General features: G+C 43.6%; 1 long non-coding RNA gene across 1 annotated transcript in view; it reads right to left on the bottom strand.

Annotated features, from left to right (window-relative positions):
• Window positions 1-25,713, bottom strand: part of LOC307181271 — a 636,025-nt gene that overhangs the window by 591,961 nt on the left and 18,351 nt on the right. The window lies entirely within an intron of this gene.

Genomic DNA, 25,713 nt, shown 5'->3' with positions numbered 1-25,713 from the left:
AGTTGGGGTGCTGCATAAAACCAGAGATTGAAATGAGCACAGATAAAGTTCCTTAAGCCAAATATGGAATAGACAAGAGCTACTCCTTGCTCAACGAAATGGACTCAACACGCCATATTAAACGCCTAAGAATGTACCTGACTAGTAAGTATCTTAAAACCTATGGATTGCTATGTCTCCAAAAGAGAATCAAGCGTGTGTACAGGGGCATAAACGCAGCAGTGATAGGATTGGAGAGGTTCGGTGAGCAAATGAAGACCCTTTGAAGTCATATTGCATGGTACCCATTCCACGGGTCTCAACACTCCAGGTTTAAGGTATTCTTCCTTCAGCTAAAACATGCATGTGGAACCTAGAGTATGATCAACCATGTGATCGGGAGACGTGTTCAAATATGTCTCAGTTTTCGTACCCTGGTACTCAGGTGCAACATTCCAGACGCTTTACTAACACTCTCACAACTTGGAGAGTCAGCGCCTTTAACCTCCTGTTTGGCCCAGTTTGCAATTTCTGCGGAAGATGAACAGGAATAGCGAGAACCAATGAGAGACTAGCTGGAGGTGTCTGGACGGGCAAATTTAACTCTCATTTCCCACCAGGAAGAGCAATTAACCAAAGGCTCAGCGTGCCGTGCCGGAACCAGATTAGGGCCTGAAGCCATCCTGCGGTGTTGCGGCCAGCTCAAAAGAAAGCGAGTTGAAGAAAGGAGCTCAGGGGCACTGTAATTCACAAACCTGCAGAGTTATAAATGACAGCTATCGTCCAAAAATATACTGAAGTAAGGCTGCCAAGAGGACTTGAAAGCGGGGCAGAATTGCAGGAAACCGATTTCAGGAGGTAGACTGGAATTGCATTGAAAGCATAGGAAAAGAGGCAGAACGTCCACAATGATGCACTTGGCCAAAAAGGGCGTATGCCTTTTTTCCTCAGGAAAAAACGCATACGCCCTTTTTGGCCAACCAAGCAAGCTTGCAAAGGAAATCGGCACTACAATGAAGTCTCACTTCCCCCCGGTCAAAAGGGCCATCTGAAAAAAGTGTAAAATAATGAAAGGCAGGACAGGCCATGGAGAACTGGGAGCCTTGTTATGCTGATGGGCGGGATGTAAATTGCCAACAGACACTCGGGAGAAGTGTATGGTGTTTCCTGAAACATCTAAGAAACAAAGCAACAGAGCCTAGGGCACTTCCACTTATGGTCCTATAGCTTAGGGAAATTAAAATCAAAAAGACACAGCCACCCCAAAGTTTGGGACGCCTCTGTTTACAAGAACCTCGTTTACCGTACAAGTTCAATATCACGGAAAGTGAAAAATGGATAAAGAACTTGTGTTACTTACGTACAATGCAGTATCACTCAGCAATGAAATCTATGTCATCAGGCCCGTAGTAGCATAATGAGTGGATTCAGGTACGATGATTCTAACTGAAATAAGTCACACAGAAAAAGAAACATCATAAGATATCACTAATACACGGAATTAAACTTGGCTACACAGTAACTGAATTACAGAACAGAACAGGGTCTCAAATTTAGAAAACCAACTTATGCTTGCTTAAGGGGTAAGGTGAGTTGGGGTGCTGCATAAAACCAGAGATTGAAATGAGCACAGATAAAGTTCCTTAAGCCAAATATGGAATAGACAAGAGCTACTCCTTGCTCAACGAAATGGACTCAACACCGCATATTAAACGCCTAAAATGTACCTGACTAGTAAGTATCTTAAAACCTATGGATTGCTATGTCTCCGAAAGAGAATCAAGCATGTGTACAGGGGCATAAACGCAGCAGTGATAGGATTGGAGAGGTTCGCTGAGCAAATGAAGACCCATTGAAGTCATATTGCATGGTACCCATTCCACGGGTTTCAACTACCCAGGTTTAAGGTATTCTTCCTTCAGCTAAAACATGCATGTGGAACCTAGAGTATGATCAACCATGTGATCGGGAGACGTGTTCAAATATGTCTCAGTTTTCCTCCCCTGGTACTTCGGTGCAACATTCCAGACGCTTTACTAACACTCTCCCCACTTGGAGAGTCAGTCCCTTTAACCTCCTGTTTGGCCCAGTTTGCAATTTCTGCGGAAGATGAACAGGAATAGGGAGAACCAATGAGAGACTAGCTGGAGGTGTCTGGACGGGCAAATTTAACTCACATTTCCCACCAGGAAGAGCAAATAACCAAAGGCTCAGCGTGCCGTGCCGGAACCAGATTAGGGCCTGAAGACATCCTGCGGTGTTGAGGTCAGCTCAAAAGAAAGCGAGTTGAAGAAAGGAGCTCAGGGGCACTGTAATTCACAAACGTGCAGAGTTATAAATGACAGCTATCATCCAAAAATATACTGAAGTAAGGCTGCCAAGAGGACTTGAATGCGGGGCAGAATTGCAGGAAACCGATTTCAGGAGGTAGACTGGAATTGCATTGAAAGCATAGGAAAAGAGGCAGAAAGTCCACAATGATGCACTTGGCCAAAAAGGGCGTATGCGTTTTTTCCTGAATATATTCCAGAAAAAAATGCATACGCCCTTTTTGGCCAACCAAGCAAGTTTGCAAAGGAAATCTGCACTACAATGAAGTCTCACTTCCCCCCGGTCAAAAGAGCCATCTGAAAAAAGTGTAAAATCCAGAAAGGCAGGACAGGCCATGGAGAACTGGGAGCCTTGTTATGCTGATGGGCGGGATGTAAATGCCAACACACACACAGGAGAAGTGTATGGTGTTTCCTGAAACATCTAAAAAACAAAGCAACAGAGCCTAGGGCACTTCCACTTATGGTCCTATAGCTTAGGGAAATTAAAATCAAAAAGACACAGCCACCCCAATGTTTGGAACGGCTCTGTTTACAAGAACCTCATTTACAGAACAAGTTCAACATCGCAGAAAGTGAAAAATGGATAAAGAAGTTGTGGTATTTACTTACAAAGCAATATCACTCAGCAATGAAATCTATGTCATCAGGCCCTTAGCAGCACAATGAGTGGATTCAGGTATGATGATTCTAATTGAAATAAGTCACAGAGAAAAAGAAACATCATAAGTTATCAGTAATACACGGAATGTAAACTTGGCTACACAGGAACTGAATTACAGAACAGAACAGGGTCTCAAATTTAGAAAAGCAACTTATGCTTGCTTAAGGGTAAAGGTGAGTTGGGGTGCTGCATTAAACCAGAGATTGAAATAAGCACAGATAAAGTTCTTTAAGCCAAATATGGAATAGAAAAGAGCTACTCCTTGCTCAACAAAATGGACTCAACACCGCATATTAAACGCCTAAGAATGTACCTGACTAGTAAGTATCTTAAAACCTATGGATTGCTATGTCTCCAAAAGAGAATCAAGCGTGTGTACAGGGGCATAAACGCAGCAGTGATAGGATTGGAGAGGTTCGGTGAGCAAATGAAGACCCTTTGAAGTCATATTGCATGGTACCCATTACACGGGTCTCAACTCTCCAGGTTTAAGGTATTCTTCCTTCAGGTAAAACATGCATGTGGAACCCAGAGTATGATCAACCATGTGATCGGGAGACGTGTTCAAATATGTCTCAGTTTTCCTCCCCTGGTACTCGGGTGCAACATTCCAGACGCTTTACTAACACTCTCCCCACTTGGAGAGTCAGCGCCTTTAACCTCCTGTATGGCCCAGTTTGCAATTTCTGCGGAAGATGAACAGGAATAGCGAGAACCAATGAGAGATTGGCTGGAGGTTTCTGGACGGGCAAATTTAACTCTCATTTCCCAACAGGAAGAGGAATTAACCAAAGGCTCAGCGTGCCGTGCCGGAACCAGATTAGGGCCTGAAGCCATCCTGCGGTGTTGCGGCTAGCTCATAAGAAAGCGAGTTGAAGAAAGGAGCTCAGGGGCACTGTAATTCACAAACCTGCAGAGATATAAATGACAGCTATCGTCCAAAAATATACTGAAGTAAGGCTGCCAAGAGGACTTGAAAGTGGGGCAGAATTGCAGGAAAACGATTTCAGGAGGTAGACTGGAATTGCATTGAAAGCATAGGAAAAGAGGCAGAACGTCCACAATGCTGTACTTGGCCAAAAAGGGCGTATGCGTTTTTTCCTGAATATATTCAGGAAAAAACGCATACGCCCTTTTTGGCCAACCAAGCAAGCTTGCAAAGGAAATCTGCACTACAATGAAGTCTCAGTTTCCCCCAGTCAAAAGGGCCATCTGAAAAAAGTGTAAAATCCAGAAAGGCAGGACAGGCCATGGAGAACTGGGAGCCTTGTTATGCTGATGGGCGGGATGTAAATTGCCAACACACACTCAGGAGAAGTGTATGGTGTTTCCTGAAACATCTAAAAAACAAAGCAACAGAGCATAGGGTACTTCCACTTATGGTCCTATAGCTTAGGGAAATTAAAATCAAAAAGACACAGCCACCCCAAAGTTTGGGACGCCTCTGTTTACAAGAACCTCGTTTACCGTACAAGTTCAATATCACAGAAAGTGAAAAATGGATAAAGAACTTGTGGTACTTACGTACAATGCAGTATCACTCAGCAATGAAATCTATGTCATCAGGCCCTTAGCAGCACAATGAATGGATTCAGGTATGATGATTCTAACTGAAATAAGTCACACAGAAAAAGAAACATCATAAGATATCACTAATACACGGAATGTAAACTTGGCTACACAGGAACTGAATTACAGAACAGAACAGGGTCTCAAATTTAGAAAACCAACTTATGCTTGCTTAAGGGGAAAGGTGAGTTGGGGTGCTGCATAAAACCAGAGATTGAAATGAGCACAGATAAACTTCCTTAAGCCAAATATGGAATAGACAAGAGCTACTTCTTGCTCAACGAAATGCACTCAACACCCCATATTAAACGCATAAGAATGTACCTGACTAGTAACTATCTTAAAACCTATGGATTGCTATGTCTCCAAAAGAGAATCAAACGTGTGTACAGGGGCATAAACGCAGCAGTGTTAGGATTGGAGAGGTTCGGTGAGCAAATGAAGACCCTTTGAAGTCATATTGCATGGTACCCATTCCACGGGTTTCAACTACCGAGGTTTAAGGTATTCTTCCTTCAGCTAAAACATGCATGTGGAACCTAGAGTATGATCAACCATGTGATCGGGAGACGTGTTCAAATATGTCTCAGTTTTCCTCCCCTGGTACTTCGGTGCAACATTCCAGACGCTTTACTAACACTCTCCCCACTTGGAGAGTCAGCGCCTTTAACCTCCTGTTTGGCCCAGTTTGCAATTTCTGCGGAAGATGAACAGAAATAGGGAGAACCAATGAGAGACTAGCTGGAGGTGTCTGGACGGGCAAATTTAACTCACATTTCCCACCAGGAAGAGCAAATAACCAAAGGCTCAGCGTGCCGTGCCGGAACCAGATTAGGGCCTGAAGACATCCTGCGGTGTTGAGGTCAGCTCAAAAGAAAGCGAGTTGAAGAAAGGAGCTCAGGGGCACTGTAATTCACAAACCTGCAGAGTTATAAATGACAGCTATCGTCCAAAAATATACTGAAGTAAGGCTGCCAAGAGGACTTGAAAGCGGGTAAGAATTGCAGGAAACCGATTTCAGGAGGTAGACTGGAATTGCATTGAAAGCATAGGAAAAGAGGCAGAAAGTCCACAATTATGCACTTGGCCAAAAAGGGCGTATGCGTTTTTTCCTGAATATATTCCAGAAAAAAACGCATACGCCCTTTTTGGCCAACCAAGCAAGTTTGCAAAGGAAATCTGCACTACAATGAAGTCTCACTTCCCCCCGGTCAAAAGAGCCATCTGAAAAAAGTGTAAAATCCAGAAAGGCAGGACAGGCCATGGAGAACTGGGAGCCTTGTTATGCTGATGGGCAGGATGTAAATTGCCAACACACACACAGGAGAAGTGTATGGTGTTTCCTGAAACATCTAAAAAACAAAGCAACAGAGCCTAGGGCACTTCCACTTATGGTCCTATAGCTTAGGGAAATTAAAATCAAAAAGACACAGCCACCCCAAAGTTTGGGACGCCTCTGTTTACAAGAACCTCGTTTACCGTACAAGTTCAATATCACAGAAAGTGAAAAATGGATAAAGAACTTGTGGTACTTACGTACAATGCAGTATCACTCAGCAATGAAATCTATGTCATCAGGCCCTTAGCAGCATAATGAGTGGATTCAGGTACAATGATTCTAACTGAAATAAGTCACACAGAAAAAGAAACATCATAAGATATCACTAATACACGGAATGTAAACTTGGCTACACAGGAACTGAATTCCAAAACAGAACAGGGTCTCAAATTTAGAAAACCAACTTATGCTTGCTTAAGGGGAAAGGTGAGTTGGGGAGCTGCATAAAACCAGAGATTGAAATGAGCACAGATAAAGTTCCTTAAGCCAAATATGGAATAGACAAGAGCTACTCCTTGCTCAACGAAATGGACTCAACACCCCATATTAAACGCCTAAGAATGTACCTGACTAGTAAGTATCTTAAAACCTATGGATTGCTATGTCTCCAAAAGAGAATCAAGCATGTGTACAGGGGCATAAACGCAGCATTGATAGGATTGGAGAGGTTCGGTGAGCAAATGAAGACCCTTTGAAGTCATATTGCATGGTACCCATTCCACGGGTCTCAACTCTCCAGGTTTAAGGTATTCTTCCTTCAGCTAAATCATGCATGTGGAACCTAGAGTATGATCAACCATGTGATCGGGAGACGTGTTCAAATATGTCTCAGTTTTCGTACCCTGATACTCGGGTGCAACATTCCAGACGCTTTACTAACACTCTCCCCACTTGGAGAGTCAGTCCCTTTAACCTCCTGTTTGGCCCAGTTTGCAATTTCTGCGGAAGATGAACAGGAATAGCGAGAAACAATGAGAGACTAGCTGGAGGTGTCTGGACGTGTAAATTTAACTCTCATTTCCCACCAGGAAGAGGAATTAACCAAAGGCTCAGCGTGCCGTGCCGGGATCAGATTAGGGCCTGAAGCCATCCTGCGGTGTTGCGGCCAGCTCACAAGAAAGCGAGTTGAAGAAAGGAGCTCAGGGGCACTGTAATTCACAAACCTGCAGAGTTATAAATGACAGCTATCGTCCAAAAATATACTGAAGTAAGGCTGCCAAGAGGACTTGAAAGCGGGGCAGAATTGCAGGAAACCGATTTCAGGAGGTAGACTGGAATTGCATTGAAAGCATAGGAAAAGAGGCAGAACGTCCACAATGATGCACTTGGCCAAAAAGGGCGTATGCGTTTTTTCCTGAATATATTCAGGAAAAAACGCATACGCCCTTTTTGGCCAACCAAGCAAACTTGCAAAGGAAATCTGCAGTACAATGAAGTCTCACTTCCCCCCGGTCAAAAGGGCCATCTGAAAAAAGTGTAAAATCCAGAAAGGCAGGACAGGCCATTTAGAACTGGGAGCCTTGTTATGTTGATGGGCGGGATGTAAATTGCCAACAGACACTCGGGAGAAGTGTATGGTGTTTCCTGAAACATCTAAAAAACAAAGCAACAGAGCCAAGGTCACTTCCACTTATGGTCCTATAGCTTAGGGAAATTAAAATCAAAAAGACACAGCCACCCCAAAGTTTGGGACGCCTCTGTTTACAAGAACCTCGTTTACCGCACAAGTTCAATATCACAGAAAGTGAAAAATGGATAAAGAAGTTGTGGTACTTCCTTACAAAGCAATATCACTCAGCAATGAAATCTATGTCATCAGGCCCTTAGCAGCACAATGAGTGGATTCAGGTATGATGATTCTAACTGAAATAAGTCACACAGAAAAAGAAACATCATAAGATATCAGTAATACACGGAATGTAAACTTGGCTACACAGGAACTGAATTACAGAACAGAACAGGGTCTCAAATTTAGAAAACCAACTTATGCTTGCTTAAGGGGAAAGGTGAGTTGGGGTGCTGCATAAAACCAGAGATTGAAATGAGCACAGATAAAGTTCCTTAAGCCAAATATGGAATAGACAAGAGCTACTCCTTGCTCAACGAAATGGACTCAACACCGCATATTAAACGCCTAAGAATGTACCTGACTAGTAAGTATCTTAAAACCTATGGATTGCTATGTCTCCGAAAGAGAATCAAGCATGTGTACAGGGGCATAAACACAGCACTGATAGGATTGGAGAGATTCGGTGAGCAAATGAAGACCCTTTGAAGTCATATTGCATGGTACCCATTCCACGGGTTTCAACTCTCCAGGTTTAAGGTATTCTTCCTTCAGCTAAAACATGCATGTGGAACCTAGAGTATGATCAACCATGTGATCGGGAGACGTGTTCAAATATGTGTCAGTTTTCCTCCCCTGGTACTCGCGTGCAACATTCCAGACGCTTTACTAACACTCTCCCCACTTGGAGAGTCAGCGCCTTTAACCTCCTGTTTGGCCCAGTTTGAAATTTCAGCGGAAGATGAACAGGAATAGGGAGAACCAATGAGAGACTAGCTGGAGGTGTCTGGACGGGAAAATTTAACTCTCATTTCCCACCAGGAAGAGGAAATAACCAAAGGCTCAGCGTGCCGTGCCGGAACCAGATTAGGGCCTGAAGCCATCCTGCGGTGTTGCGGCCAGCTCAAAAGAAAGCGAGTTGAAGAAAGGAGCTCAGGGGCACTGTAATTCACAAACCTGCAGAGTTATAAATGACAGCTATCGTCCAAAAATATACTGAAGTAAGGCTGCCAAGAGGACTTGAAAGTGGGGCAGAATTGCAGGAACCCGATTTCAGGAGGTAGACTGGAATTGCATTGAAAGCATAGGAAAAGAGGCAGAACGTCCACAATGATGCACTTGGCCAAAAAGGGCGTATGCGTTTTTTCCTGAATATATTCAGGAAAAAACGCATACGCCCTTTTTGGCCAACCAAGCAAGCTTGCAAAGGGAATCTGCACTACAATGAAGTCTCACTTCCCCCCGGTCAAAAGGGCCATCTGAAAAAAGTGTAAAATCCAGAAAGGCAGGACAGGCCATGGAGAACTGGGAGCCTTGTTATGCTGATGGGCGGGATGTAAATTGCCAACAGACACTCGGGAGAAGTGTATGGTGTTTCCTGAAACATCTAAAAAACAAAGCAACAGAGCCTAGGGCACTTCCACTTATGGTCCTATAGCTTAGGGAAATTAAAATCAAAAAGACACAGCCACCCCAAAGTTTGGGACGCCTCTATTTACAAGAACCTCGTTTACAGTACAACTTCAACATCGCAGAAAGTGAGAAATGGATAAAGAAGTTGTGGTATTTACTTACAAAGCAATATCACTCAGCAATGAAATCTATGTCATCAGGCCCTTAGCTGCACAATGAGTGGATTCAGGTACGATGATTCTAACTGAAATAAGTCACACAGAAAAAGAAACATCATAAGATATCAGTAATACACGGAATGTAAACTTGGCTACACAGGAACTGAATTACAGAACAGAACAGGGTCTCAAATTTAGAAAACCAACTTATGCTTGCTTAAGGGGAAAGGTGAGTTGGGGTGCTGCATAAAACCAGAGATTGAAATGAGCACAGATAAAGTTCCTTAAGCCAAATATGGAATAGACAAGAGCTACTCCTTGGTCAACGAAATGGACTCAACACCCCATATTAAACGCCTAAGAATGTACCTGACTAGTAAGTATCTTAAAACCTATGGATTGCTATATCTCCAAAAGAGAATCAAGCGTGTGTACAGGGGCATAAACGCAGCAGTGATAGGATTGGAGAGGTTCGGTGAGCAAATGAAGACCCTTTGAAGTCATATTGCATGGTACCCATTCCACGGGTTTCAACTCTCCAGGTTTAAGGTATTCTTCCTTCAGCTAAAACATGCATGTGGAACCCAGAGTATGATCAACCATGTGAACGGGAGACGAGTTCAAATATGTCTCAGATTTCATACCCTGGTACTCGGGTGCAACATTCCAGACGCTTTACTAACACTCTCCCCACTTGGAGAGTCAGTCCCTTTAACCTCCTGTTTGGCGCAGTTTGCAATTTCTGCGGTAGATGAACAGGAATAGCGAGAACCAATGAGAGACTAGCTGGAGGTGTCTGGACGGGCAAATTTAACTCTCATTTCCCACCAGGAAGAGGAATTAACCAAAGGCTCAGCCTGCCATGTCGGAACCAGATTAGGGCCTGAAACTTTCCTGCGGTGTTGCGTCCAGCTCAAAAGTAAGCGAGTTGAAGAAAGGAGCTCAGGAGCACTGTAATTCACAATCCTGCAGAGTTATAAATGACAGCTATCGTCCAAAAATATACTGAAGTAAGGCTGCCAAAAGGACTTGAAAGCGGGGCAGAATTGCAGGAAACCGATTTCAGGAGGTAGACTGGAATTGCATTGAAAGCATAGGAAAAGAGGCAGAACGTCCACAATGATGCACTTGGCCAAAAAGGGCGTATGCGTTTTTTCCTGAATATATTCAGGAAAAAACGCATACGCCCTTTTTGGCCAACCAAGCAAGCTTGCAAAGGAAATCTGCACTACAATGAAGTCTCACTTCCCCCCGGTCAAAAGGGCCATCTGAAAAAAGTGTAAAATCCAGAAAGGCTGGACAGGCCATGGAAAACTGGGAGCCTTGTTATGCTGATGGGCGGGATGTAAATTGCCAACAGACACTTGGGAGAAGTGTATGGTGCTTCCTGAAACATCTAAAAAACAAAGCAACAGAGCCTAGGGCACTTCCACTTATGGTCCTATAGCTTAGGGATATTAAAATCAAAAAGACACAGCCACCCCAAAGTTTGGGACGCCTCTGTTTACAAGAACGTCGTTTACAGTACAAGTTCAACATCGCAGAAAGTGAAAAATGGATAAAGAAGTTGTGGTATTTTCTTACAAAGCAATATCACTCAGCAATGAATTCTATGACATCAGGCCCTTAGCAGCACAATGAGTGGATTCAGGTATGATGATTCTAACTGAAATAAGTCACACAGAAAAAGAAACATCATAAGATATCAGTAATACACAGAATGTAAACTTGGCTACACAGGAACTGAATTACAGAACAGAACAGGGTCTCAAATTTAGAAAACCAACTTATGCTTGCTTAAGGGTAAAGGTGAGTTGGGGTGCTGCATAAAACCAGAGATTGAAATGAGCACAGATAAAGTTCCGTAAGCCAAATATGGAATAGACAAGAGCTACTCCTTGCTCAACGAAATGTACTCAACACCGCATATTAAACGCCTAAGAATGTACCTGACTAGTAAGTATCTTAAAACCTATGGATTGCTATGTCTCCGAAAGAGAATCAAGCATGTGTACAGGGGCATAAACGCAGCAGTGATAGGATTGGAGAGGTTCGGTGAGCAAATGAAGACCCTTTGAAGTCATATTGCATGGTACCCATTCCACGGGTTTCAACTCTCCAGGTTTAAGGTATTCTTCCTTCAGCTAAAACATGCATGTGGAACCTAGAGTATGATCAACCATGTGACCGGGAGACGTGTTCAAATATGTCTCAGTTTTCCTCCCCTGGTATTCGGGTGCAACATTCCAGACGCTTTACTAACACTCTCCCCACTTGGAGAGTCAGCGCCTTTAACCTCCTGTTTGGCCCAGTTTGAAATTTCAGCGGAAGATGAACAGGAATAGGGAGAACCAATGAGAGACTAGCTGGAGGTGTCTGGACGGGCAAATTTAACTCTCATTTCCCACCAGGAAGAGGAAATAACCAAAGGCTCAGCGTGCCGTGCAGGAACCAGATTACGGCCTGAAGCCATCCTGCGGTGTTGCGGCCAGCTCACAAGAAAGCGAGTTGAAGAAAGGAGCTCAGGGTCACTGTAATTCACAAACCTGCAGAGTTATAAATGACAGCTATCGTCCAAAAATATACTGAAATAAGGCTGCCAAGAGGACTTGAAAGTGGGGCAGAATTGCAGGAACCCGATTTCAGGAGGTAGACTGGAATTGCATTGAAAGCATAGGAAAAGAGGCAGAACGTCCACAAATGATGCACTTGGCCAAAAAGGGCGTATGCGTTTTTTCCTGAATATATTCAGGAAAAAACGCATACGCCCTTTTTGGCCAACCAAGCAAGCTTGCAAAGGGAATCTGCACTACAATGAAGTCTCACTTCCCTCCGGTCAAAAGGACCATCTGAAAAAAGTGTAAAATCCAGAAAGGCAGGACAGGCCATGGAGAACTGGGAGCCTTGTTATGCTGATGGGCGGGATGTAAATTGCCAACAGACACTCGGGAGAAGTGTATGGTGTTTCCTGAAACATCTAAAAAACAAAGCAACAGAGCCTAGGGCACTTCCACTTATGGTCCTATAGCTTAGGGAAATTAAAACCAAAAAGACACAGCCACCCCAAAGTTTGGGACGCCTCTATTTACAAGAACCTCGTTTACAGTACAACTTCAACATCGCAGAAAGTGAGAAATGGATAAAGAAGTTGTGGTATTTACTTACAAAGCAATATCACTCAGCAATGAAATCTATGTCATCAGGCCCTTAGCTGCACAATGAGTGGATTCAGGTACGATGATTCTAACTGAAATAAGTCACACAGAAAAAGAAACATCATAAGATATCAGTAATACACGGAATGTAAACTTGGCTACACAGGAACTGAATTACAGAACAGAACAGGGTCTCAAATTTAGAAAACCAACTTATGCTTGCTTAAGGGGAAAGGTGAGTTGGGGTGCTGCATAAAACCAGAGATTGAAATGAGCACAGATAAAGTTCCTTAAGCCAAATATGGAATAGACAAGAGCTACTCCTTGGTCAACGAAATGGACTCAACACCCCATATTAAACGCCTAAGAATGTACCTGACTAGTAAGTATCTTAAAACCTATGGATTGCTATATCTCCAAAAGAGAATCAAGCGTGTGTACAGGGGCATAAACGCAGCAGTGATAGGATTGGAGAGGTTCGGTGAGCAAATGAAGACCCTTTGAAGTCATATTGCATGGTACCCATTCCACGGGTTTCAACTCTCCAGGTTTAAGGTATTCTTCCTTCAGCTAAAACATGCATGTGGAACCCAGAGTATGATCAACCATGTGAACGGGAGACGTGTTCAAATATGTCTCAGATTTCGTACCCTGGTACTCGGGTGCAACATTCCAGACGCTTTACTAACACTCTCCCCACTTGGAGAGTCAGTCCCTTTAACCTCCTGTTTGGCGCAGTTTGCAATTTCTGCGGTAGATGAACAGGAATAGCGAGAACCAATGAGAGACTAGCTGGAGGTGTCTGGACGGGCAAATTTAACTCTCATTTCCCACCAGGAAGAGGAATTAACCAAAGGCTCAGCCTGCCGTGTCGGAACCAGATTATGGCCTGAAACTTTCCTGCGGTGTTGCGTCCAGCTCAAAAGTAAGCGAGTTGAAGAAAGGAGCTCAGGAGCACTGTAATTCACAATCCTGCAGAGTTATAAATGACAGCTATCGTCCAAAAATATACTGAAGTAAGGCTGCCAAGAGGACTTGAAAGCGGGGCAGAATTGCAGGAAACCGATTTCAGGAGGTAGACTGGAATTGCATTGAAAGCATAGGAAAAGAGGCAGAACGTCCACAATGATGCACTTGGCCAAAAAGGGCGTATGCGTTTTTTCCTGAATATATTCAGGAAAAAACGCATACGCCCTTTTTGGCCAACCAAGCAAGCTTGCAAAGGAAATCTGCACTACAATGAAGTCTCACTTCCCCCCGGTCAAAAGGGCCATCTGAAAAAAGTGTAAAATCCAGAAAGGCTGGACAGGCCATGGAAAACTGGGAGCCTTGTTATGCTGATGGGCGGGATGTAAATTGCCAACAGACACTTGGGAGAAGTGTATGGTGCTTCCTGAAACATCTAAAAAACAAAGCAACAGAGCCTAGGGCACTTCCACTTATGGTCCTATAGCTTAGGGATACTAAAATCAAAAAGACACAGCCACCCCAAAGTTTGGGACGCCTCTGTTTACAAGAACGTCGTTTACAGTACAAGTTCAACATCGCAGAAAGTGAAAAATGGATAAAGAAGTTGTGGTATTTACTTACAAAGCAATATCACTCAGCAATGAATTCTATGACATCAGGCCCTTAGCAGCACAATGAGTGGATTCAGGTATGATGATTCTAACTGAAATAAGTCACACAGAAAAAGAAACATCATAAGATATCAGTAATACACAGAATGTAAACTTGGCTACACAGGAACTGAATTACAGAACAGAACAGGGTCTCAAATTTAGAAAACCAACTTATGCTTGCTTAAGGGTAAAGGTGAGTTGGGGTGCTGCATAAAACCAGAGATTGAAATGAGCACAGATAAAGTTCCGTAAGCCAAATATGGAATAGACAAGAGCTACTCCTTGCTCAACGAAATGGACTCAACACCGCATATTAAACGCCTAAGAATGTACCTGACTAGTAAGTATCTTAAAACCTATGGATTGCTATGTCTCCGAAAGAGAATCAAGCATGTGTACAGGGGCATAAACGCAGCACTGATAGGATTGGAGAGGTTCGGTGAGCAAATGAAGACCCTTTGAAGTCATATTGCATGGTACCCATTCCACGGGTTTCAACTCTCCAGGTTTAAGGTATTCTTCCTTCAGCTAAAACATGCATGTGGAACCTAGAGTATGATCAACCATGTGACCGGGAGACGTGTTCAAATATGTCTCAGTTTTCCTCCCCTGGTATTCGGGTGCAACATTCCAGACGCTTTACTAACACTCTCCCCACTTGGAGAGTCAGCGCCTTTAACCTCCTGTTTGGCCCAGTTTGAAATTTCAGCGGAAGATGAACAGGAATAGGGAGAACCAATGAGAGACTAGCTGGAGGTGTCTGGACGGGCAAATTTAACTCTCATTTCCCACCAGGAAGAGGAAATAACCAAAGGCTCAGCGTGCCGTGCAGGAACCAGATTACGGCCTGAAGCCATCCTGCGGTGTTGCGGCCAGCTCACAAGAAAGCGAGTTGAAGAAAGGAGCTCAGGGTCACTGTAATTCACAAACCTGCAGAGTTATAAATGACAGCTATCGTCCAAAAATAAACTGAAATAAGGCTGCCAAGAGGACTTGAAAGTGGGGCAGAATTGCAGGAACCCGATTTCAGGAGGTAGACTGGAATTGCATTGAAAGCATAGGAAAAGAGGCAGAACGTCCACAAATGATGCACTTGGCCAAAAAGGGCGTATGCGTTTTTTCCTGAATATATTCAGGAAGAAACGCATACTCCCTTTTTGGCCAACCAAGCAAGCTTGCAAAGGAAATCTGCACTACAATGAAGTCTCACTTCCCCCCGGTCAAAAGGGCCATCTGAAAAAAGTGTATAATCCAGAAAGGCAGGACAGGCCATGGAGAACTGGGAGCCTTGTTATGCTGATGGGCGGGATGTAAATTGCCGACAGACACTCCGGAGGAGTGTATGGTGTTTCCTGAAACATCTAAAAAACAAAGCAACAGAGCCTAGGGCACTTCCACTTATGGTCCTATAGCTTAGGGAAATTAAAATAAAAAAGACACAGCCACCCCAAAGTTTGGGACGCCTCTGTTTACAAGAACCTCGTTTACCGTACAAGTTCAATATCACAGAAAGTGAAAAATGGATAAAGAACTTGTGGTACTTACGTACAATGCAGTATCACTCAGCAATGAAATCTATGTCATCAGGCCCGTAGCAGCATAATGAGTGGATTCAGGTACGATGATTCTAACTGAAATAAGTCATACAGAAAAAGAAACATCATAAGATATCAGTAATACACGGAATGTAAACTTGGCTACACAGGAACTGAATTCCAAAACAGAACAGGGTCTCAAATTTAGAAAACCAACTTATGCTTGCTTAAGGGGAAAGGTGAGTTGGGGTGCTGCATAAAACCAGAGATTGAAATGAGCACAGATAAAGTTCCTTAAGCCAAATATGGAATAGACAAGAGCTACTCCTTGCTCAACGAAATGGACTCAACACCGCATATTAAACGCCTAAGAATGTACCTGACTAGTAAGTATCTTAAAACCTATGGATTGCTATGTCTCCGAAAGAGAATCAAGCATGTGTACAGGGGCATAAACGCAGCAGTGATAGGATTGGAGATGTTCGGTGAGCAAATGAAGACCCTTTGAAGTCATATTGCATGGTACCCATTCCACGGGTTTCAACTCTCCAGGTTTAAGGTATTCTTCCTTCAGCTAAAACATGCATGTGGAACCTAAAGCATGATCAACCATGTGATCGGGAGACTTGTTCAAATATGTCTCAGTTTTCGTACCCTGGTACTCGGGTGCAACATTCCAGGCGCTTTACTAACACTCTCCCTACTTGGAGAGTCAGTCCCTTTAACCTCCTGTTTGGCCCAGTTTGCAATTGCTGTGGAAGATGAACAGGGATAGCGAGAACCAATGAGAGACTAGCTGGAGGTGTCTGGACGGGCAAATTTAACTCTCATTTCCCACCAGGAAGAGGAATTAACCAAAGGCTCAGCATGCCGTGCCGGAACCAGATTAGGGCCTGAAGCCATCCTGCGGTGTTGCGGCCAGCTCACAAGAAAGCGAGTTGAAGAAAGGAGCTCAGGGGCACTGTAATGCACAAACCTGCAGAGTTATAAATGACAGCTATCGTCCAAAAATATACTGAAGTAAGGCTGCCAAGAGGACTTGAAAGCGGGGCAGAATTGCAGGAAACCGATTTCAGGAGGTAGACTGGAATTGCATTGAAAGCATAGGAAAAGAGGCAGAGCGTCCACAATGATGCACTTGGCCAAAAAGGGCGTATGCGTTTTTTCCTGAATATATTCAGGAAAAAACGCATACGCCCTTTTTGGCCAACCAAGCAAACTTGCAAAGGAAATCTGCACTACAATGAAGTCGCACTTCCCCGCGGTCAAAAGGACCATCTGAAAAAAGTGTAAAATCCAGAAAGGCAGGACAGTCCATGGAGAACTGGGAGCCTTGTTATGCTGATGGGCGGGATGTAAATTGCACACAGACACTCGGGAGAAGTGTATGGTGTTTCCTGAAATATCTAAAATACAAAGCAACAGAGCCTAGGGCACTTCCACTTATGGTCCTATAGCTTAGGGAAATTAAAATCAAAAAGACACAGCCACCCCAAAGTTTGGGACGCCTCTGTTTACAAGAACCTCGTTTACCGTACAAGTTCAATATCACAGAAAGTGAAAAATGGATAAAGAAATTGTGGTACTTACGTACAATGCAGTATCACTCAGCAATGAAATCTATGTCATCAGGCCCGTAGCAGCATAATGAGTGGATTCAGGTACGATGATTCTAACTGAAATAAGTCACACAGAAAAAGAAACATCATAAGATATCAGTAATACACGGAATGTAAACTTGGCTACACAGGAACTGGATTCCAAAACAGAACAGGGTCTCAAATTTAGAAAACCAACTTATGCTTGCTTAAGGGGAAAGGTGAGTTGGGGTGCTGCATAAAACCAGAGATTGAAATGAGCAAAGATAAAGTTCCTTAAGCCAAATATGGAATAGACAAGAGCTACTCCTTGCTCAACGAAATGGACTCAACACTGCATATTAAACGCCTAAGAATGTACCTGACTAGTAAGTATCTTAAAACCTATGGATTGCTATGTCTCCGAAAGAGAATCAAGCATGTGTACAGGGGCATAAACGCAGCAGTGATAGGATTGGAGAGGTTCGGTGAGCAAATGAAAACCCTTTGAAGTCACATTGCATGGTACCCATTCCCGGGTTTCAACTCTGCAGGTTTAAGGTATTCTTCCTTCAGCTAAAACATGCATGTGGAACCTAAAGCATGATCAACCATGTGATCGGGAGACGTGTTCAAATATGTCTCAGTTTTCATACCCTGGTACTCGTGTGCAACATTCCAGACGCTTTACTAACACTCTCCCCACTTGGAGAGTCAGCGCCTTTAACCTCCTGTTTGGCCCAGTTTGCAATTTCTGCGGAAGATGAACAGGAATAGCGAGAACCAATGAGAGACTAGCTGGAGGTGTCTGGACGGGCAAATTTAACTCTCATTTCCCACCAGGAAGAGGAATTAACCAAAGGCTCAGCATGCCGTGCCGGAACCAGATTAGGGCCTGAAGCCATCCTGCGGTGTTGCGGCCAGCTCACAAGAAAGCGAGTTGAAGAAAGGAGCTCAGGGGCACTGTAATTCACAAACCTGCAGAGTTATAAATGACAGCTATCGTCCAAAAATAGACTGAAGTAAGGCTGCCAAGAGGACTTGAAAGCGGGGCAGAATTGCAGGAAACCGATTTCAGGAGGTAGACTGGAATTGCATTGAAAGCATAGGAAAAGAGGCAGAGCGTCCACAATGATGCACTTGGCCAAAAAGGGCGTATGCGTTTTTTCCTGAATATATTCAGGAAAAAACGCATACGCACTTTTTGGCCAACCAAGCAAACTTGCAAAGGAAATCTGCACTACAATGAAGTCGCACTTCCCCCCGGTCAAAAGGACCATCTGAAAAAAGTGTAAAATCCAGAAAGGCAGGACAGTCCATGGAGAACTGGGAGCCTTGTTATGCTGATGGGCGGGATGTAAATTGCACACAGACACTCAGGAGAAGTGTATGGTGTTTCCTGAAACATCTAAAATACAAAGCAACAGAGCCTAGGGCACTTCCACTTATGGTCCTATAGCTTAGGGAAATTAAAATCAAAAAGACACAGCCACCCCAAAGTTTGGGAGGCCTCTGTTTACAAGAACCTCGTTTACCGTACAAGTTCAATATCACAGAAAGTGAAAAATGGATAAAGAAATTGTGGTACTTACGTACAATGCAGTATCACTCAGCAATGAAATCTATGTCATCAGGCCCGTAGCAGCATAATGAGTGGATTCAGGTACGATGATTCTAACTGAAATAAGTCACACAGAAAAAGAAACATCATAAGATATCAGTAATACACGGAATGTAAACTTGGCTACATAGGAACTGGATTCCAAAACAGAACAGGGTCTCAAATTTAGAAAACCAACTTATGCTTGCTTAAGGGGAAAGGTGAGTTGGGGTGCTGCATAAAACCAGAGATTGAAATGAGCAAAGATAAAGTTCCTTAAGCCAAATATGGAATAGACAAGAGCTACTCCTTGCTCAACGAAATGGACTCAACACCGCATATTAAACGCCTAAGAATGTACCTGACTAGTAAGTATCTTAAAACCTATGGATTGCTATGTCTCCGAAAGAGAATCAAGCATGTGTACAGGGGCATAAACGCAGCAGTGATAGGATTTGAGAGGTTCGGTGAGCAAATGAAAACCCTTTGAAGTCACATTGCATGGTACCCATTCCCGGGTTTCAACTCTGCAGGTTTAAGGTATTCTTCCTTCAGCTAAAACATGCATGTGGAACCTAAAGCATGATCAACCATGTGATCGGGAGACGTGTTCAAATATGTCTCAGTTTTCATACCCTGGTACTCGTGTGCAACATTCCAGACGCTTTACTAACACTCTCCCCACTTGGAGAGTCAGCGCCTTTAACCTCCTGTTTGGCCCAGTTTGCAATTTCTGCGGAAGATGAACAGGAATAGCGAGAACCAATGAGAGACTAGCTGGAGGTGTCTGGACGGGCAAATTTAACTCTCATTTCCCACCAGGAAGAGGAATTAACCAAAGGCTCAGCGTGCCGTGCTGGAACCAGATTAGGGCCTGAAGCCATCCTGCGGTGTTGCGGCCAGCTCACAAGAAAGCGAGTTGAAGAAAGGAGCTCAGGGGCACTGTTATGCACAAACCTGCAGAGTTATAAATGACAGCTATCGTCCAAAAATATACTGAAGTAAGGCTGCCAAGAGGACTTGAAAGCGGGGCAGAATTGCAGGAAACCGATTTCAGGAGGTAGACTGGAATTGCATTGAAAGCATAGGAAAAGAGGCAGAGCGTCCACAATGATGCACTTGGCCAAAAAGGGCGTATGCGTTTTTTCCTGAATATATTCAGGAAAAAACGCATACGCCCTTTATGGCCAACCAAGCAAACTTGCAAAGGAAATCTGCACTACAATGAAGTCTCACTTCCCCCCGGTCAAAAGGGCCATCTGAAAAAAGTGTAAAATCCAGAAAGGCAGGACAGTCCATGGAGAACTGGGAGCCTTGTTATGCTGATGGGCGGGATGTAAATTGCCAACAGACACTTGGGAGAAGTGTATGGTGTTTCCTGAAACATCTAAAAAACAAAGCAACAGAGCCTAGGGCACTTCCACTTATGGTCCTATAGCTTAGGGAAATTAAAATCAAAAAGACACAGCCACCCCAAAGTTTGGAACGGCTCTGTTTACAAGAACCTCGTTTACAGTAGAAGTTCAACATCCCAGAAAGTGAAAAATGGATAAAGAAGTTGTGGTATTTACTTACAAAGCAATATCACTCAGCAATGAAATCTATGTCATCAGGCCCGTAGGAGCATAATGAGTGGATTCAGGTACGATGATTCTAACTGAAATAAGTCACACAGAAAAAGAAACATCATAAGATATCACTAATACACGGAATGTAAACTTGGCTACACAGGAACTGAATTCCAAAACAGAACAGGGTCTCAAATTTAGAAAACCAACTTATGCTTGCTTAAGGGGAAAGGTGAGTTGGGGTGCTGCATAAAACCAGAGATTGAAATGAGCACAGATAAAGTTCCTTAAGCCAAATATGGAATAGACAAGAGCTATTCCTTGCTCAACGAAATGGACTCAACACCCCATATTAAACGCCTAAGAATGTACCTGACTAGTAAGTATCTTAAAACCTATGGATTGCTATGTCTCCAAAAGAGAATCAAGCGTGTGTACAGGGACATAAACGCAGCAGTGATAGGATTGGAGAGGTTCGGTGAGCAAATGAAGACCTTTGAAGTCATATTGCATGGTACCCATTCCACGGGTCTCAACTCTCCAGGTTTAAGGTATTCTTCCTTCAGCTAAAACATGCATGTGGAACCCAGAGTACGATGAACCATGGGAACGGGAGACGTGTTCAAATATGTTTCAGTTTTCCTTCCCTGGTACTCGGGTGCAACATTCCAGACGCTTTACTAACACTCTCCCCCTTGGAGAGTCAGCGCCTTTAACCTCCTGATGGCCCAGTTTGCAATTTCTGTGGAAGATGAACAGGAATAGGGAGAACCAATGAGAGACTAGCTGGAGGTGTCTGGACGGGCAAATTTAACTCTCATTTCCCACCAGGAAGAGGAAATAACCAAAGACTCAGCATGCCATGCCGGAACCAGATTAGGGCCTGAAGCCATCCTGCGGTGTTGCGGCCAGCTCAAAAGAAAGCGAGTTGAAGAAAGGAGCTCAGGGGCACTGTAATTCACAAACCTGCAGAGTTATAAATGACAGCTATCGTCCAAAAATATACTGAAGTAAGGCTGTCAAGAGGACTTGAAAGCGGGGCAGAATTGCAGGAAACCGATTTCAGGAGGTAGACTGGAATTGCATTGAAAGCATAGGAAAAGAGGCAGAACGTCCACAATGATGCACTTGGCCAAAAAGTGCATATGCGTTTTTTCCTGAATATATTCAGGAAAAAACGCATACGCCCTTTTTGGCCAACCAAGCAAGCTTGCAAAGGAAAGCTGCACTACAATGAAGTCTCACTTCCACCCGGTCAAAAGGGCCATCTGAAAAAAGTGTAAAATCCAGAAAGGCACGACAGGCCATGGAGAACTGGGAGCCTTGTTATGCTGATGGGCGGGATGTAAATTGCCAACAGACACTCGGGAGAAGTGTATGGTGTTTCCTGAAACATCTAAAAAACAAAGCAACAGAGCCTAGGGCACTTCCACTTATGGTCCTATAGCTTAGGGAAATTAAAATCAAAAAGACACAGCCACCCCAAAGTTTGGGACAGCTCTGTTTACAAGAACATCGTTTACCGTACAAGTTCAATATCACAGAAAGTGAAAAACGGATAAAGAACTTGTGGTACTTACGTACAATGCAGTATCACTCAGCATGAAATCTATGTCATCAGGCTCGTAGCAGCATAATGAGTAGATTCAGGTACGATGATTCTAACTGAAATAAGTCACACAGAAAAAGAAACATCATAAGATATCACTAATACACGGAATGTAAACTTGGCTACACAGGAACTGAATTCCAAAACAGAACAGGGTCTCAAATTTAGAAAACCAACTTATGCTTGCTTAAGGGGAAAGGTGAGTTGGGGTGCTGCATAAAAACAGAGATTGAAATGAGCACACATAAAGTTCCTTAAGCCAAATATGTAATAGACAAGAGCTACTCCTTGCTCAACGAAATGGACTCAACACCCCATATTAAACGCCTAAGAATGTACCTGACTAGTAAGTATCTTAAAACCTATGGATTGCTATGTCTCCAAAAGAGAATCAAGCGTGTGTACAGGGACATAAACGCAGCAGTGATAGGATTGGAGAGGTTCGGTGAGCAAATGAAGACCTTTGAAGTCATATTGCATGGTACCCATTCCACGGGTCTCAACTCTCCAGGTTTAAGGTATTCTTCCTTCAGCTAAAACATGCATGTGGAACCCAGAGTACGATGAACCATGGGAACGGGAGACGTGTTCAAATATGTTTCAGTTTTCCTCCCCTGGTACTCGGGTGCAACATTCCAGACGCTTTACTAACACTCTCCCCCTTGGAGAGTCAGCGCCTTTAACCTCCTGATGGCCCAGTTTGCAATTTCTGTGGAAGATGAACAGGAATAGGGAGAACCAATGAGAGACTAGCTGGAGGTGTCTGGACGGGCAAATTTAACTCTCATTTCCCACCAGGAAGAGGAAATAACCAAAGACTCAGCATGCCATGCCGGAACCAGATTAGGGCCTGAAGCCATCCTGCGGTGTTGCGGCCAGCTCAAAAGAAAGCGAGTTGAAGAAAGGAGCTCAGGGGCACTGTAATTCACAAACCTGCAGAGTTATAAATGACAGCTATCGTCCAAAAATATACTGAAGTAAGGCTGTCAAGAGGACTTGAAAGCGGGGCAGAATTGCAGGAAACCGATTTCAGGAGGTAGACTGGAATTGCATTGAAAGCATAGGAAAAGAGGCAGAACGTCCACAATGATGCACTTGGCCAAAAAGGGCGTATGCGTTTTTTCCTGAATATATTCAGGAAAAAACGCATACGCCCTTTTTGGCCAACCAAGCAAGCTTGCAAAGGAAAGCTGCACTACAATGAAGTCTCACTTCCACCCGGTCAAAAGGGCCATCTGAAAAAAGTGTAAAATCCAGAAAGGCACGACAGGCCATGGAGAACTGGGAGCCTTGTTATGCTGATGGGCGGGATGTAAATTGCCAACAGACACTCGGGAGAAGTGTATGGTGTTTCCTGAAACATCTAAAAAACAAAGCAACAGAGCCTAGGGCACTTCCACTTATGGTCCTATAGCTTAGGGAAATTAAAATCAAAAAGACACAGCCACCCCAAAGTTTGGGACAGCTCTGTTTACAAGAACATCGTTTACCATACAAGTTCAATATCACAGAAAGTGAAAAACGGATAAAGAACTTGTGGTACTTACGTACAATGCAGTATCACTCAGCATGAAATCTATGTCATCAGGCTCGTAGCAGCATAATGAGTGGATTCAGGTATGATGATTCTAACTGAAATAAGTCACACAGAAAAAGAAACATCATAAGATATCACTAATACACGGAATGTAAACTTGGCTACACAGGAACTGAATTCCAAAACAGAACAGGGTCTCAAATTTAGAAAACCAACTTATGCTTGCTTAAGGGGAAAGGTGAGTTGGGGTGCTGCATAAAACCAGAGATTGAAATGAGCACAGATAAAGTTCCTTAAGCCAAATATGGAATAGACAAGAGCTACTCCTTGCTCAACGAAATGGACTCAACACCCCATATTAAACGCCTAAGAATGTACCTGACTAGTAAGTATCTTAAAACCTATGGATTGCTATGTCTCCAAAAGAGAATCAAGCGTGTGTACAGGGGCATAAACGCAGCAGTGATAGGATTGGAGAAGATCGGTGAGCAAATGAAGACCCTTTGAAGTCATATTGCATGGTACCCATTCCACGGGTTTCAACTACCCAGGTTTAAGGTATTCTTCCTTCAGCTAAAACATGCATGTGGAACCCAGAGTATGATCAACCGTGTGAACGGGAGACGTGTTCAAATATGTCTCAGTTTTTCTCCCCTGGTACTCGGGTGCAACATTCCAGACGCTTTACTAACACTCTCCCAACTTGGAGAGTCAACGCCTTTAACCTCCTGTTTGGCCCAGTATGCAATTTCTGCGGAAGATGAACAGGAATAGCGAGAACCAATGAGAGACTAGCTGGAGGTGTCTGGACGGGCAAATTTAACTCTCATTTCCCACCAGGAAGAGGAATTAACCAAAGGCTCAGTGTGCCGTGCCTGAACCAGATTAGGGCCTGAAACCACCCTGCGGTGTTGCGGCCAGCTCACAAGAAAGCGAGTTGATGAAAGGAGCTCAGGGACACTGTAATGCACAAACTTGCAGAGTTATAAATGACAGCTATCGTCCAAAAATATACTGAAGTAAGGCTGCCAAGATGACTTGAAAGCAGGGCAGAATTGCAGGAAACCGATTTCAGGAGGTAGACTGGAATTGCATTGAAAGCATAGGAAAAGAGGCAGAACGTCCACAATGATGTACTTGGCCAAAAAGGGCATATGCGTTTTTTCCTGAATATATTCAGGAAAAAACGCATACGCACTTTTTGGCCAACCAAGCAAGCTTCCAAAGGAAATCTGCACTACAATGAAGTCTCACTTCCCCCAGGTCAAAAGGGCCATCTGAAAAAAGTGTAAAATCCAGAAAGGCAGGACAGGCCATGGAGAACTGGGAGCCTTGTTATGCTGATGGGCGGGATGTAAATTGCCAACAGACACTCGGGAGAAGTGTATGGTGTTTCCTGAAACATCTAAAAAACAAAGCAACAGAGCCTAGGGCACTTCCACTTAGGGTCCTATAGCTTAGGGAAATTAAAATCAAAAAGACACAGCCACCCCAAAGTTTGGAACGGCTCTGTTTACAAGAACCTCCTTTACAGTAGAAGTTCAACATCCCAGAAAGTGAAAAATGGATAAAGAAGTTGTGGTATTTACTTACAAAGCAATATCACTCAGCAATGAAATCTATGTCATCAGGCACTTAGCAGCACAATGAGTGGATTCAGGTATGATGATTCTAACTGAAATAAGTCACACAGAAAAAGAAACATCATAAGATATCACTAATACACGGAATGTAAACTTGGTTACACAGGAACTGAATTACAGAACAGAACAGGGTCTCAAATTTAGAAAACCAACTTATGCTTGCTTAAGGGGAAAGGTGAGTTGGGGTGCTGCATAAAACCAGAGATTGAAATGAGCACAGATAAAGTTCCTTAAGCCAAATATGGAATAGACAAGAGCTACTCCTTGCTCAACGAAATGGACTCAACACCGCATATTAAACGCCTAAGTATGTACCTGACTAGTAAGTATCTTAAAACCTATGGATTGCTATGTCTCCGAAAGAGAATCAAGCGTGTGTACAGGGGCATAAATGCAGCAGTGATACGATTGGAGAGGTTCGGTGAGCAAATGAAGACCCTTTGAAGTCATATTTCATGGTACCCATTCCAAGGGTTTCAACTACTCAGGGTTAAGGTATTCTTCCTTCAGCTAAAACATGCATGTGGAACCTAGAGTATGATCAACCATGTGATCGGGAGATGTGTTCAAATATGTCTCAGTTTTCGTACCCTGGTACTCGGGTGCAACATTCCAGACACTTTACTAAC

The sequence above is a fragment of the Stenella coeruleoalba genome (assembly GCF_951394435.1).
Source record: "Stenella coeruleoalba genome assembly, contig: scaffold_62, whole genome shotgun sequence".
Lineage (NCBI taxonomy): Eukaryota > Metazoa > Chordata > Mammalia > Artiodactyla > Delphinidae > Stenella > Stenella coeruleoalba.
The sequence above is the reverse complement of the archived record's forward strand: the minus strand, read 5'-3'. Positions and strand labels throughout refer to the sequence as shown.